Source organism: Corapipo altera, unplaced genomic scaffold, assembly GCF_003945725.1.
Source record: "Corapipo altera isolate COAL_440 unplaced genomic scaffold, ASM394572v1 1, whole genome shotgun sequence".
Classification (NCBI taxonomy): Eukaryota; Metazoa; Chordata; class Aves; order Passeriformes; family Pipridae; genus Corapipo; species Corapipo altera.
The window spans coordinates 212860-228984 of record NW_020884873.1 but is presented as its reverse complement, the minus strand read 5'-3'; the positions used below and the strand labels follow the sequence as shown (position 1 = coordinate 228984).

Below are 16125 nucleotides of genomic sequence, written 5' to 3'. Positions count from 1 at the left end.
CCGCCTTTACATGTACTTTGCCACTGTGTGACTGCAACAGTGATGGAACAGCCACCTTCAAGTAATAATTGGAATAAACGATAGCAGCTTAGACAGTGTGCAGTGTGAAAAAATTGCCTCTGAGCCATGTCTCAGGGGAAGAACGGGTGGGAGCTCCTGGGAGAATAGACTTAGATCTCCAGCCAGGAGTAACATAAGCCACTTGGGAAGCTTGCTCAGGGACTCTGGTGGCTCACATCCAGTTCCACCTAGAGAGACAGTGAAAAGACAAAACTTCCAAATGTCCATAACCTCAGAAGACAAAAGGCTGGAATTACAGGTGCAGAGAAACTTTCTTTATCTGTTAAACCAGGTGAAGAAAGATCTCAAAAATGAGCTGGTTTCACAATCAACCTTTAATTAGACAAATAGAGTTTACCTTCCCTGTTGTACACCTAATCAACACAAACAGCAGGTGGGCTCAAGGTTATTCATTAGTCACTGGTTTGAGAAGGAGATTAGACAGAGTTCTGAAAAAATACGCCACACTTTTGCAACCGACACTGCATTTTTGAACCATTTCTTCTAAAGCCATAAGCAGTAGTGAGGTTGCTTATCTTACAGAATTTTAAGGTGTTCATATTAATTTTATACTGCCTGCCAAATGAAGTCTTATGAAGGCAACACTACCAAGATGGAAAACCAGAGCAGTGTCCAGCTAAGATGACAGTTCATACAGGAAACTCTGTTCTGGACCTAAAACTGCATCACAGTAGGTTCTGAAAAGATCCACTTTTTCTGAGGTCTGCCAAATCCAGGAGACTGGGTGAAAGGAATGCAGATTCCCTTTGATCAATGCAGAAGTCCAGGTTCCAGAACTATTACAGCCTCAATAAAACCCCCATTACAGTCAATGGCAGTTGAATGTTCTAATCCAGAGAAAATCTAGATCTATCCTTGCATCAATAAAATGCAAAACTACTCCAATCATTAATAAAATGGAATGACTGACATGCCATTCAGGAGTCCTGTAGCTACATGAGGTGAGCCACTCCTTTCAAGCAGATACTCAGCTCTTACACCACTCACCCAGCACAACTTTCTGTAGCCATGAAAAAAGAAATACACCACCATTTACATATAATAAAGAAAATAAAAATTCAAAGGTGCAATAGTGCAGTTAAGCAGCATTAAATTCTCTAACTTCCTGACTGCTGACATGTTTCAGAGACATTAGTCTTAATCAGAAGAACATCCTTTCTAGGACCTTCACTTAGCCTTGTTTCCTGTGACACCTTAACATCACCTCATTCCTAAGTGTTCTCATTCACAAGGTACTTAAGCACTCTTCTCACCAACCAAACAAGATTACTCACCTTCTTTAAGTTAGGCTCACATTTGCTAAAGCAGAGCCAAAGCATACACACACATATATTCCTGACTAAGGACATATTTTCCTTTCATGCCCTGTTTTTACTCTGTAGTCCAAAGCACAGTACCAAAAAAAACCTAAAACAAAACTGAATCCATTTTGCCACATATCTCCAAGGATTCCTCACTGAAACAAAATTTACGAATATATTTCACACCATTTCATACTTAGAATGACATTTGTGGTGCATAAACTCCAGCTTTGTGCCCTCAAAGCTATCAAAAACTGAATTATCTCCTAAAAGCAAAACAGTAATGAAACTTGTCTATGGGACCGGATGACATGCATCCTGAGAGAACTGGCTTAAATTGTTTCCAAGTCACTCTCCATCATATTTGAAAAGTCATGGTGGTCAAGCAAAGCCAATGACCAGTGACTGGAAAAAGGGAAACATCGCTCCCATTTATAAAAAGGGGAGAAAGGAAGATCTGGGGAACGACAGACAGGTGAGCCTCACTTCACTGTGCCTGGGAGGATTATAGAGCTTATCCTCTTGGAAGAGATGTTAAGTAAGGAGATGACCCAAGACAGCTTGCAGGGCTTTACTAAGGGTAAATTGTGCCTCCCCAGTTATGACCAGATAGGGACAGGACAAGGGGCAATGGTTTTACACTGAAAGAGGGCATGTTTTAGTCATATGCTAAGAAGAAACTCTTTACTCAGAGGGTGGTGAACCGCTGGAAACTGGAACAAGTTGCCTGGAGAAGTCGTGGATGTATTCAAGGCCAAGCTGAATGGGGTCCTGAGCAACTGGATGCACTGAATGGCACCCCTGCACACGGCAGAGGAGTTGGAACCAGATGATTTCTAAGATCTCTTCCAACCCAAACCATTTTATGATTCTATGATCTATGAAATGTAAAACTACGAATGAGTGAATACTAACAACTAGACAGGATTGAGTCGGGGGAGTTTTTTATCCACTTGTTGATGTACTTTTATACTTTTTTATACCATATAGCCTGCAAAATATCAAAGTCAAGGGACACCATCAACTAATAAGCTTGTATACAACTAATCTATTTGGCTCATACTCAAGCAATCTCTGGGTGACACACTTAAAGAAAAGTGCACTTTCTTGCACTTCTTTCCTAAAGGAGGCCGAAGTGCAACACAAATTAATTTACCTTATGTCATGGTTTGAGATAGTCCCAAAAATCCAGTTCTCTAGCTCCATCCCCCCTCCCACATCTCAACCTAGTGTGAGATGGGTTTTTCCAGACAAAACACAAACAGACTCAGAATGGGGGAAAGGGAATATATTACAATGACTGTACAAATAAATACTATAACACATTATAGACACGATCACAACTATCTCTACCATGACATATAGTATTTACAATGGATCAGATCTCTTCTCCCTTCCAAATAAAAGTCCAGGAGGGAAAGAAGGACAGATCCCTTCCAGTCTCTCAGGGCAGCAGCTTCTTCTAAGGCAGCAGGTCTCCTCATCTCATGCATGCAGCAGCTGATAGCTGGATCTCTGCCAGCACTCACGAGGGGGTATCCCCCTCGGCCCCTTGACGCAGGCAAAGGGGTCTTCCGTGGGCTTCGTAACCCCAGACAAGGCCGTTTCACCACATCATATCACGAAGCACAGGGGGTCTTCGTGACGGTCTGGTATCTCCAGGAGATTCAAGCTCCTTGCAGGGCCTCTGTGCCCTGTCTCAGGCTGCGAGCTTCTTTGTAGCTTGCAGCAAGGGAGGGCCTCAAGGTCAACCTCCACACACTGTCCCGGCTGAGCTCTCAGGACGACTGAGCTTCTTAGCTCCTTTACTCCATCTAGGACTTCTAATCAGTAAAAGTCCACCCCCTCCATTTTGGAGGGATCTCCAAGGAAGTTTAGGGGAGTTTTGCAGTTCTTACCCCCAAGTTTTCTCTCTGTAGAAACTTAGTTCTGTTCTCTGTTGCCGTTCTTTCTCTCTCAGGTTTGCAGAAGTTCTGCCTACTTTGCTGCATGGTTGTTTTGCCACTCTCTTATCTTTTGGCTCTGCGCTGCCACTTTTCCTCCGGTCAGTGCTGCCGTGGTTTTCAGTATCTCTGGTTGCTGCTCACAGTGGAAAAGCATCTCCCAGCTTAACTACAGACACTTAGCCCAGTCTAACACTGTTCCAAGTCTCTGCAGTCCCCAACTGGGGTTGGGGGGCCCCGGAGGCCCCAAGGGGCTCCGAGCCCCCTTCCTCGTGGTCTCCTACAACATGGCTACTTTCTTCTACTCACCAAACTACAACTCTTCTCTTCCGGTGCTTGTGATATGTTTACATTTCTGCAGGAGCGCTCATTGGACAGAACTTCAAAACTTCCAGGGGTTTCCACCCCTGGGGGTTACCACTTTTCAGCCTCTGGGGGAAAACAAGGTTCAAACCACTATACCTTTATTATTTCTTTAATCTTTCCTATAGATCATCTCATCATTATATTTACTTACATACTGATCAACCAGGTTGGGGAAATTGAGGTTTGGGTACCAAACCCCAACATCTGTGGAAATACAAACTTTCTCTTCCTCTTCAAGTAGTCGGTACTGTCTTTTTTTCATAACTTTGTAACTAGAGATAGCTACTTCTAAACAAAAAAGTAGACCATTCAACATTTTTATAAGCAAACTAAATCATGTTTTTCCATTGCTCTTTTCCAGTGTGAAATTCTGTTCTCTGTAGGAAGGGAGAAATGATCACTGTTAGAAAATAAAGTCATTGCAGTTTGGAACACAAGGCATCAGTCTAATAAATTTCTGAGAAATTCCTGCCCTTCAATTTAACTTGACCACTATGATAAGCAAACTGGGATCTGCAGTTTACTTTTTCATACTGAAACAAGCTTTGTGTAAACACAGTATAGGATGATAGTTCTTTGCAGGCCAAGCAAAATAACCGAATCTATGTTGTCTATCTCTCTCCCCTTCCTCAAAATAAAAAATTGATGGCACACTAAAAAACAAAAAACAAACAAACAAACCAACCAACCCAAAACAAACAAACAAAACAAAACAAAACAAAACAAAGAAACAAAAAAACTCCCACCAAACTGTAAGTTTTCTGAGCTAGTACTTAAAAGATGGAGTGCCTATAAGTTGTCCAGATAATTTTAGAGCACAATTTCATAATGGTTTGGGCCATTTCAGTGACATGAATGATTGAACATGAGACCTCATTCGCTGTTACACTGCTGGTTATCTGGTATCAGATCAACCCAGGTGATACGAGCACAGGAGCTGCAGAATCAGGCCTGAGCTCTGAGGAAGATGAGTTGCACAATTGCACACACATCCCATTTTACAAAGTCGGGGGCCTGCTGACAACAAGTGCCTTCCCACATCAGTAAGTAACAGTGCCAGGACATTAGATTAGACAGGACACACAGATTAGAAATTGGGTTGAGGCCCTGTAATCTCTCACATCAGGGCAACCCTGGTGGGTCTCTTCTATGGTATTAAATGTGGGAACACTTAGATGGTAGAGCCTGCATTAGCAAGAAAAAAAACAATGGCACGAGGGCTACCTATTTCCATTCTCCTGAAAAGAACTTGGTCCTCTTTTCTATAACCTAAACAAAGAAACAAAATTACTTCATTGCAACACCCATGGGGGACCAAAATGCTGAGGACAACTCTTCCCATTATGGCACAAAAATTTGAATACCTACAGAAATCAAACCTGGATTTCTGAACGTCTTTGGAGCCCTGGTTCAGGGCAGGAGGCATGAATAGCATCCAAAAAACTCATTGAAACCGTATCTGGTATGGTGCTGATTCAGAGGAAAGTACTAGATGTGCTGAATTACCTTGTTTCCCAGTAATTCTGGTTGCAGAAATTCTCAGGGATTACTTGGTCTGGTTTTATTCAGCTCCTAAGATCAAAAGGCATCCAACAAGTGGATCTGGGCTGCAGACATTTTAAAGGAGACAAATGGCAAAAAATATCTTTCAGTGCAACCAGAAATATCATCTTCTGCCTCTTACCTGAAGAGGCAACATGAAAACCACCACAGCAGAATCTCCTTGATGCTCTAATAGCAAGCAACCCACAGTGAAGAACCACACATATAGAAAACCACATTTGAAATGCTCAATAGGGTAGTCATCCTCAGATGCAAATTCCTATAATTACAGCTGAACCAGGCTGAAGACTAAAATTTGACAGAAAGGTGTAATACATTGCAGCTCATGGACTTCTCGTGTGCTTTTGAAAATCTCCCTTAAGATGTTATTTTTAACAAGTTTTTTGTATAAATTCATATGACTGATTAAAGGGGTATATTAAAATGGCAAAGCAATAATTCTACCTGTTATAACAAGGTAACTTCTTTTACACTTTTATCTTACCTATTAAAGCAAGTCTTTGAATTTCTCCTTTAACAGCACAGACACCTAAAGTAGTTTTATCTGTTACTTGAACTAGAGCAGCACAGTTTTTTCACAGTATTTTTCGCCAGTGATGAGAAAAAGCACTTAGCCATAAGTCTTGCTCAAAGTACAGCATTTAGTCCCCTTCATAACTCAAACATGAAGCTGAATTTCTGATGATTTCTGTTAACAACACCTTGATGACAATGTGTGATAGTCCATTACATAACAGGAAAAAAAGTAAGGCAGGTTGTCTGTTGTTTCCTTGTCAGCATTCAAAAACACAATGTGTGTGTGAATGTTGCATGTGCAGACAGAACCCTATTTCAAAATCAGATATTTTTGGTTAATACTCCCACCATTCACCCACCTGTCCTACTGCCTCTATCAGTTCTGGACTTAATCATCAACATAACCATTAGAATTTTAGAAAAGGATGGCTTTTTGAAGAACCTTTAATTCCTGCATATATTTACTGCAAAAAAGGTCATGACCTATTTTACTTATATTTTCCCTCTGACATTTTTGTTCCATGTTTTTCTTTATAGGAGACTGAAAGATAGAGATTCTGTACATTTTTGTGGGACAACTGTATTGGGCAGCCAGCCCATTCCTAAACCAATATCAGCAGTGAATCTATAGCTCAAAGAAAACTCTGAGGAGATAGGGGTTTGTGGGAGGAAGGTTTTCTTTGATTTTGATTGTTTAAATCTGCAAAACTATTTTTGACAAGTTTGTCATCAGACTCACAAAGGAAGAGTGGAATTTAAAGCATGATCTGCTCTGAAGGATCTCTAGTACCCAGTCACACTATGCTGAACATCTTATCCACATTCAGGTCCTGTCCCTGAGGTTACTCCAATTTTAGTACACACTAGCAGACCTACTGAGTGTTCCCTGAATATTTAAACCGACCATCAGTAGCCTATATTATAAAACACATATTTTTTACCTCACCACTCATTTTCCTAACTTATTTCTCTGGAGTTTCAATGTGTGCTGGTGTAAGAAATAAAATATAAGCCAAACAATATTTTGCCCAGACTGAGACTTTGCTACACGGCTGAAATTTACCCTTCGTTCAAAAAAATTGGTTTTCAAAGCAAAGGTCTTCTGATAGACATCAGGAGGACAATTACAGTTCTACAAGTGGGCAATGCACTGGGCTGTGTTGACACCACACACCCAGCATGACTTCGTGACAGGCTAAGAGTTGGATGAGACTGAAGGTTATGTCAGCAATACAAAGGCATAAAACTGTCACAAAGCTGTCAAAACCACACATTTGGAGATAAAATCCGAGATAAGGCAGCAACTTATTGTTCTGGAGCAAGGAAGACAGCTAGAGAAGGAGATACGACTGCGAGCACGCTGAAGACAAAGCATCAATGGGTGTTCACAGTCTGGCTGAGCCCTCTCTGGCCCTCAGTTCATTCTCACACAAGGCAGTCAGGGAGCCAGCAGTGAATCACTTTTCCTAAGCATAGATCCTGATCGATCCCAGCAGCCAAGCAAAGACATAAGCATGCCCAACACACTCCCACACCAGTGGTCTGTCCTTTGTCACATTCTTGCACAGTGTAAGGAAGGTCTGTAAGGGCACTGTCTCCCCCTAGTCAGCAGGACCTTGAACCCTCCCCCTCGAGCACGCTGGGCTCCTGCTTTTTAATCTCTAGCCAGCACTGTTTCCATGCTGGAAACCAACTCCAACAGAACAGCTTCTGTAGCACTTCCAGAGAAACACATGCCTCTGACAGACTAAAGATAAGAAGCAGGCAGTTCTTTGCTTGTTTGGCTGCTGAAGATCTGCTGCTTTTAAAGTACACCTTTCAATTTTCACTCCTAATCCTAATAGAAGCATGATTCTGTGCTAGCTAAACATTTCACAGAAGATCTACAATGTCCATTCATGTAACTAAAGGCACATTGTCAGAGTTTAAAGCTATTTTCCTTTTTGCCAGTAGGTACAGCACGAATCATACCCTCCTTTACAAACCCAGGAGCTTCTCAAAGATTCAAATTTCACTCTGTTTGAGACTGGTATAGTTCACATAGATAATTAATGAAACATTGGGAAACCTCAGAATAGAGAGAGACTCTCATAGAATTCCACAATTCCATGAAAAATCCAAAGACAGGCTCCTACAGCAATCAGTAGCAACTCAAACACTCTTCATGCAAAAAAGGGCAACACATAACACATATTTTTTTATTTAAATGAACCAGTAAATTGTGTCTTGGAAACAGAAGAGAGAAGAAAAACATTTATCAGAAAACACATCTACTGAAGCTAGTTTATTTTAAGACAGTTTAGTTGAAACATGCTTGGGAAAAAATTATAATGAGCCAATTGAAAAAATGCAGTACCAACAAGAAATACTGCATCTTTTTCATTTGTTAGGAGTCTAGTTTATTTCATAGATTTTAAGACATGTTTAGATTCCATAGGTTTAGTATTACATCACTAATGGTTCATAATGAAATTCCAGGCAATAGCAAAAAAAGAGATTTAATGATAGTACAACACAAGATATGGATATGGGGCCCTTTGAGCAGATTTCCTGATAGGAATGTTGAATATGGGTTAAAATAACACAGTTGTCTGGCTCACTTGTGCATGCTAAAATGTCGTGTGACAGAGCATGAGTTATGCTATTACTTGAATCTCTTTTAAGAAGTTAATCTAATTCTACCCTCTGCTGGATTTTTCAAAAGATTTGTCGTTTGCTATGGCTCTGTGACGCCACCAACAATTTTAAAAAGTATTTTTTCTGTTTTCATATCCCATCCATCTTCTTGATGAAGAATATTTTCAATGGTTTTAGTAACATGTTTGATGTTACTCACATGGACAGTGAGATTAGTGCTCTTCAAAGCACAGCTTGACACAGTGGCAGAGCACTTGGCTGGCATCACCTCCAGTTCAGTGCTGTTGCATGAGTAATTCTTTTTTGTGCTTCAGTTTGTCAGTGACAAAAGGGAAAACAACGCCAAACTACTTTGTAAAGATCTTTGAGATCAACACAGAAAAAGCAGTGCCTGACAGCTTGATTGTAATGCCTTTTTTTACTGTAGAAGGAAGTTATCTTTTAAAGATTTGTTTAAAACTGAGTAGCAAGAAAGCTACTTAACATCTTGGAGCTACACAGGGTTAAAAGTCATTCAGAATAATCATCTACTTTCTGCAGGTACATAGCCTGAGTCTGGGAAAGGCGAACAGAGTCCAAAGCCATATAAACTGGCATCAGTGTATAGGGAATTTTCTAAACTCCAAGATATTGACTGTAACATTTGCCCCAAAAGAGAGCTTGATACAGTATCTCAAATAAACTATTGTTTTGTCAGTTCCCCAGTAAATAATTCTCACTAGAGTTGTTCAGTTTCATGTTTTTATGCCAAAGGTAGATAAAGAAAGTAAAACATTGCAGAAATACTGAGGAAAAAAGTCTATGGAACAATATATTGAATGAACCACCTTTGTTTTAACATGCAGGACAGGACTATGTTGTCAGATCTGTGACAAGTCAGGTTGACATTTGAGGACCAGCATAAAAGAAAAGAAACAAATGAACTGTTGAAAATCTTCTTTGAATACAGTGATGTTACTCGTGAGTCACCCAACAATCCATATGTCACAAGCATCAGACAGATCTGAGCTAGTAGAAACTTCTTCCAGTAGGGTCCTGACAATGCTGACAAGGTTTACACCAAAGAAGTTGCTTCCACTCGAAGGAACTACTCCTCACCATTTATGGGTTATGGTGAGAGCACACAGCCCAGCTTGGATTCTGCAGCTCAACCTTCCACAGAATTCAATTCCCATCTCGTGTGAATATCAGGCAAGCACAGCACACAGACCATCATTATTTGGCTTATTACATACACATAAAAAAGGAAGTAACCCAAGCATAGAAACAAATTTTCAATACAGAAAAAAGTAAGGATGTGTGTGGGAACAGAAAGGAGAACATTGTAGACCCCACCTTTAGCACTTCAAAGGGCGCATTTAATTTTGGTTAAAAACTGATATGTGAGACAGAAGACATGACTCCCCTGCTAAGCTTACAATTAGTGCCACTTGACAAATTAAGGAGAAATATGAAAGAGCAAACAGAACTTTGATCTACCAAAAGAGCCAGGTGATTGTTTTACATCCCATGATTGTGTGACTATAAAACGTGAACTTAACAAGGACTTTTTATGTTATTTTTATATTATGCTTGCACAGTCACTGTGATTGGGTCAAGATTTTTATTTAACTGGTCCATTTTACTCCAGAAGAATAGTGAGTTTTGATGAAACCACTACAACTTCTCCTGTCTGCCAACAATGAGAAGTAAAAATAAGTAGGTCTGAAAGGTTTCTCTAGTAGAATTACTTTCTACTGTACTGCTTTACATAGCATTCAATTTGAATCAAACTGAAGCATCAGGCATACTTAGGATGTAGAATGAAAACACTCCACATTTATGCACTAAAAATTCACAAAGAATTTACAGATATCTAGTAGCCTAGGATATTGGACATCCAGAAATCTGGTGTATTGTGGCCAGAGATTATTGTTAAAAACAGTCAACAGCAAAAAAATCAGTAAGTCTGCCAAATCTGAGGACAAACTACACCTGGATAGAAAGGGAAGCTTTGTCATCAAATTTGACAGGGCCAAAAACTCAGCACCTGTTTCCTTACGTGCTAACTTTCACTTTCTTAGAAATCACTACAACAGTTTCATTTCTTGATTTTAAAGCAACCACAAACACCTATTCCGACTGTATTTTTTAAGATTTTATATGTATAAAGAGCCTGGTCTCCAACAAAATCTATTCTTAAATCTAAATTCTGTGGTGTTTCACAGGTAAACTGTTTCACAATCTGATCAAAAACTCACTGAGGACTTTCCATCAGGCCCTTCATCATGTGACTAGTGAAAACAAGTGCTGCCAAATGATACCCTTTCATCTTAGTTTCTGTAAAGTAGCCAGAACCATCCATGCTATGGAACAGAGCTAAAGGACTTCCCTGCTCTGTGGAGCCTCAAATTCCAACTCTATTAACCTGACTACAGCCCCTTGGAGGACTTCTTTCCAATGGAAGTTATGAAAATCAGGGTGAAATATATGCTCACACATCATAAAAGTGAGGGTTTGTTTCATTTTAAACTACAAGATTAAAAAAATTATGCCATGAATAATAAAATGGAACTTACAAATCCCTAAACAGTAAAGAGTTTGCACTGTGGAGCTGTTTCTGGTCAACTTTCCTCATAAAAATGAAAAATGTGTCAAAAAAATGGAAAGTCAGCATCTTTGACATTTGTCAACTTCTCTGTACTCCCTCTGTATGCAGAAGCTGCATATATCAGTGTTGTTTTCCACCTGATAGAAAAAGACCCCAAAAGATTGTCAGGCAGCTAGCCTACTAGTCCTAGATCAGGTTTCTAATTTTCCCTGTCCCATTTCAAGTGTAAATTAAGACAAAATCTTCAGGCTCACTACGCTTCAATCTGCGTAATCCAAATGATACTTTCAATGAGTTTTGGTACTTTTGAAAAGATCTTGGAGACCTTTTAGATGAAAGTGTTTTTACATGTAATATATTATTATTAATGACATTTCACCAAATATAAAAGGACTCCATATTTGAATACCAGATTATACTTGTGTGGTTTTTTTTTTCCCTTCAACAAACTAACCATCTCCTTGAAAGTGTGTGGCCACCTTTAACTTCCGATTTCCAAATTTCTGGGGACATTTACTAACTGTTCCAAAACAAAATCTTCATTATGTTACACACCTACCACAGCATCAGATGACTTTCCCCAAAAGATCAATACCTTGTATCAAAATTAAACTGTCTTACTTCAAAAACAGCAGAACTTCTATTTATATATAAGTGCTAACAGTTCATTTAAAGAGGAGTAAAACCCAATTTCAATAGATAATAATTACGTCATCAGTTTATTACACCGTCAGTTTACTACACACTGATGGTCTGATCAAGAGAAACCTCCTTTCTCTACTTATAAACTGAGCTATTCCTCAAGTTTCCCATACTTAATCCACAATGGTATTTTTCTTCTCCACTTTTAAGATGATACAGACTGACTGCTGTCTTTCACACTGGCTCTCTACAACTGAGAACTTCCTGCGTTGTTAAAAAGGAATCTTTGAAAAAACGAGTTGTTGCAGAACCGAATTCACTTTGTACAGCAAGAAACTCCCAACAGGCAATAGAACATTTTCAAATTTCAGGGTTGTGCAAGGATTATAAATGTGGCTCCACCTCTCTGTAATATAATGAATCTGAGACAATGAAATCTTCCCCTTGGCAGGAGGGACAGGATTGCCCCATGGCTGAATGAGGATACCTCACTGCTGTCCCAGCTCTATGTGCATGCTGGGCATGACAAAACCAAGAAGAATAATTCACAGCAGCAATAGTCAATATAAAACAGCAAAGGGCTCACTCAGCCAGCTCTCTTACGTCCCTTGATATGCAACTATGGGAGATGAAGTGTGCCACACAAAGATGACTCAGCAGAGTTAACATTCATCTGTTTCCTGGTACTGGAGTGAAAGAGCTCAATAAGTGGATTCCAGAAGACCTCTAAGCTTAGTGCTTGCTGTTGGCCAGTCCTGCTCCTCTAGGGCCATTCTTTCTGCTTAGCTCTTACCCGTGATGTACATAAGCACTCCCAGCAGGTAAAAACATACCTGAAGACCAAGAAAAGGCAACCCAACTCTTGTGTTTAACCACCCCCAAAATGCCACTATCATTATGGCCATTGGCCATAGATTTCAAAAATTTGAATCCTAATCATTCACCAGAGGATAGACATGAAAAAAATGGTCTGTCAAATTGTAGGCAGTGCTTTTCCCATTAAACAACCCTTTCTCTGACATCTCTTCGTTACTGCATCTGGAGGGAAGGGGAAAAAAAAAACATTTATGCAGTTTTAGAAGTACAATTCTGTTTCTGCCACCTTAGAGATGTTAATGTCATACATAAATCTCTCTGTTTTACGAATGGCATCATACATCTTCCCGGGCATGTCTAATTCACTCCTTGTTGCACTATCAAGGTACTTTATCACGTGGGGTTACACTGTGTCAAGTATTAATGTGGTACAGACACTGTGCCTTGTCTTTCCTAAGAAAGTACATGTTCTTATCTAAATTATGAAGACTAATAACTTGATATATTGTCCCTGAAAACATACTTGAATGCTGTGTATTCAGATAACTAGAGCTTTTTTTCTTTTTCCCTCCCAGCGAGTGATCATAAATTAAGTCTCCACAGGAGTTAACTCAAGAATAAGCTGAATTCCCAATATGGAAGCAGGGAAGAAGGTTGTACTATAACAAGGTAATTCATGTCTCATATGACTGGGACCACATGCCACACCAAGGAGGACTCACAAGGGTGGTACAATCCTTTTGTTCCCCAGCAAACACATGCCTGCAGAAATATTTTCTAGGAAACTGCACTTCTTTCCCCCTGGAAGTTTCTTCACTGCAAATAAACACTATTATACATAGTCCCCACTGCTTAATCCGTTTGGCAGGCTATGTATGTGCTTTGAAAATTGGATACCTGACAGTTAAAATTGTTTTCAACTGATAAGTGGCCTAAGGATGCCCCTTTGCTTATTACTTCTTTGATCCAGATAAGCATTTGGCTGTTTAATCAGTCACAAGGCTAAGGCAAGAAGAGAGAACACTCAAAAGCCTTAGAACCCCACATATTTAATTTAGCCTAAAAGTAATTTCTGGGCAGAAAGGGAAAATTTAATTAACTCTTCTCTACAAAAATGTATAGTAAGATGTGTAGCAAGATCTTATGCATTCCTTTGAAACTTGTCATACATTCCTGAATACCTTTGACAGCCTAAGAAGTTATGTGTCTGCTTCTGATTAGATAATTGAAATAAATCTACACCAAATAAATTCAGATCTCTTAAAATAAACAGCAGAGGTACATGAACTTTGTAAAGTGCGTGTAGTACTTCAACCAAAAGGCATTTCTGCAAAAATCAGCTCTCACAAAGGAATTTATTTCTCTATTTTTTTCCATGCATGTGGACTGCAGTGTCCAAATTTTAATCCAGACTAATCGCAGTCAGGGTCAACTACAGTTCCTATGTGAACTGAAAACCACCACAGCACAGGGAAATCATATCTTTTAACACTTTCTGTCTTCATTTTACCCCTAATAGTTGAATGTTCCTTAAAAACAGGAGATACCAGCGTCAGTCACTTACTCCAAACCTGGCAAGTATTTGCCTGCTGCTTCAACTCGAGACAACACTGCGAAACCTGACAGTCTATAGGGAAGAGCACTGCCTCACATGGTCAATCTCTATTCACTACATCCAACCCAACAAGCCACCAGCCAATCCACATTGCAATACTGTTTTGGTCACACTACAAAGCTTGGAAAGGTGTATATATATATATATATGTGTCATATATATTACAGTGCAATATAGTACACAAGCCCAGACATAATATATGAGCTGGAAGATGGCTGTAAAACTGCATGTATTACTTGGCAACACATGAAGAGAACAAGGAGAATTTGACAGAGTACAACTGAGTTATATCAGTTATTACTGGCTATTACAGTTATTACTAGTTTAACCAGTTATTACTGGTTAAAGCCATGCAGCTTCCTAATATTCAAAAAGAGCACACAGACATCAAAGGTTTCCATGAAGTGCTGATAGTCACCACACAAACCTGAGTCATGCTGATCAGATTAATCTTATCACACTGTTACCACTCAGGTAACCCTGCCAATCATAGTGCAATAACCTACCAAAACCACACAGAGGACAACACACAGTGGATTCAAGATGAATCATCTTGATGAAATTCTTCATGAACAGAGAGCTTACAGCAAGATTACCAAAAAGAAACCTCAGTGCATTGCAAGTTTCTGGAGTGACAGGTCTTGCAAAGATGCTAAGATGATACCACACTTAGTGCAGCCAGAAACTTCTTTGGAAATGTGTTCTCCAGCAGTCACAGGGAGATAATATTCCCTTTGTCCTTATTCCTGGGACAACGGTACTGTCAGGTCCAAAGGGAGGCAAAGCAAACAGGACAAGTTGAGGCAGTGGGATGGCACTGCTCTGTTACAGCCACTCACAGCCATCTATCTGTATGACTTGGGAGTAGACCTAGTCCAAAGCACAACTGGTGTTGACAAGATAGATGGAGACTTATTAAATATCTTGTGTCACCAGCACTATATGAAGGTACGTGAAGTCATAGAACTGATGAAGTGTCTGACATTTACAGGGAGACATCTAGAAAAGGGGATGAAAGATGCAACAGAGAAGCCTATACAAGCACACATTTGAAAATATAACTTCAAGTCACAAAAGAACAGTTTAAAAATGTACCATGGATTCCTATAAAGAAGTCAAGCCTCATCAAATATATTGGCAGGGAAAATGGAAGTAAAAGTACTGGATATACAAAGATGACAAATTCTACATTAAACTTGGGTCTGTGTCTCAAGCTAACCCAAAACCATTCAGATGAAAACTTACTTCTAAAGACTCATGTGATGGCAGATCCACCTTCTGTTACTTTGCACAAGGTTCACACTTAGCCACTTAATCATGATCAAAGCTGAAGACTGATACTCTGTCATGATGTGTCCTACCCAGGACATCAACACAGTGGAACACTGACCAGGGGCCAGATTCATAGAAACAGAGTCAATGATCTACCCTGTACATATTTTAATGCTTTTCGAGGGGAAAAAAAAAAAAAAAAAAAAAAGCAGCAAAATCCTAAAATTTCATGAGAACTGTTATGAACAATTTTTTTCTGAGCTTAGACAAACACTGGAACTACAACCAGACTAGTCATAGAAGACTGATAGTCTTATGCTGCCTACATACACCAAGCATTAAATAACAGGTAACACTGAACACAAAGATCAGCTCTGTTATGTTAAGGATATGTAAGGGCAACACTGATGGTACAACACATGAACCTACATTACCAAAAGACTGATGAGCAGGACTGTAGAGTGTATAATCACCAAAAGCTTCTGGACAGCAAGGAATTTATATAAAAACATACATGTAACATGTAAATGTCTTGCAGTACATTTTCTTTCCCAGGGTTGAAAAGTGTAATTATTTTCTTTTGGTCCATTAAAATACCGTGGGTGGGATTTTCCACTCATTCACTTTTTACCATCAGATACATGAAGTGCCCATGCTAAACAGGAAAAAATTATTTTCCACTAGATGAAACAGTGCCAGAATCAACACAATTGCTTTTACTTATTGCAGTTAACAAAATTGAAATGAACAAGATAGACTACTAGTCTGCAACATACTAAACAA

At 39.5% G+C, this 16125-nt stretch overlaps 1 protein-coding gene across 4 annotated transcripts in view; it reads right to left on the bottom strand.

Annotated features, from left to right (window-relative positions):
- Positions 1 to 16125, bottom strand: part of CALD1 (caldesmon 1) — a 196550-nt gene that overhangs the window by 155401 nt on the left and 25024 nt on the right. For 2 of the 4 annotated variants that reach the window (XM_027659567.1, XM_027659570.1), the window contains exon 2: positions 5198 to 5263. The exons of the other annotated variants lie outside the window; for them this stretch is intronic. The gene's annotated coding sequence lies outside the window, so the exon portion shown is untranslated. The remainder of the gene's footprint in view (positions 1 to 5197; positions 5264 to 16125) is intronic. 4 annotated transcript variants of the gene reach the window in all.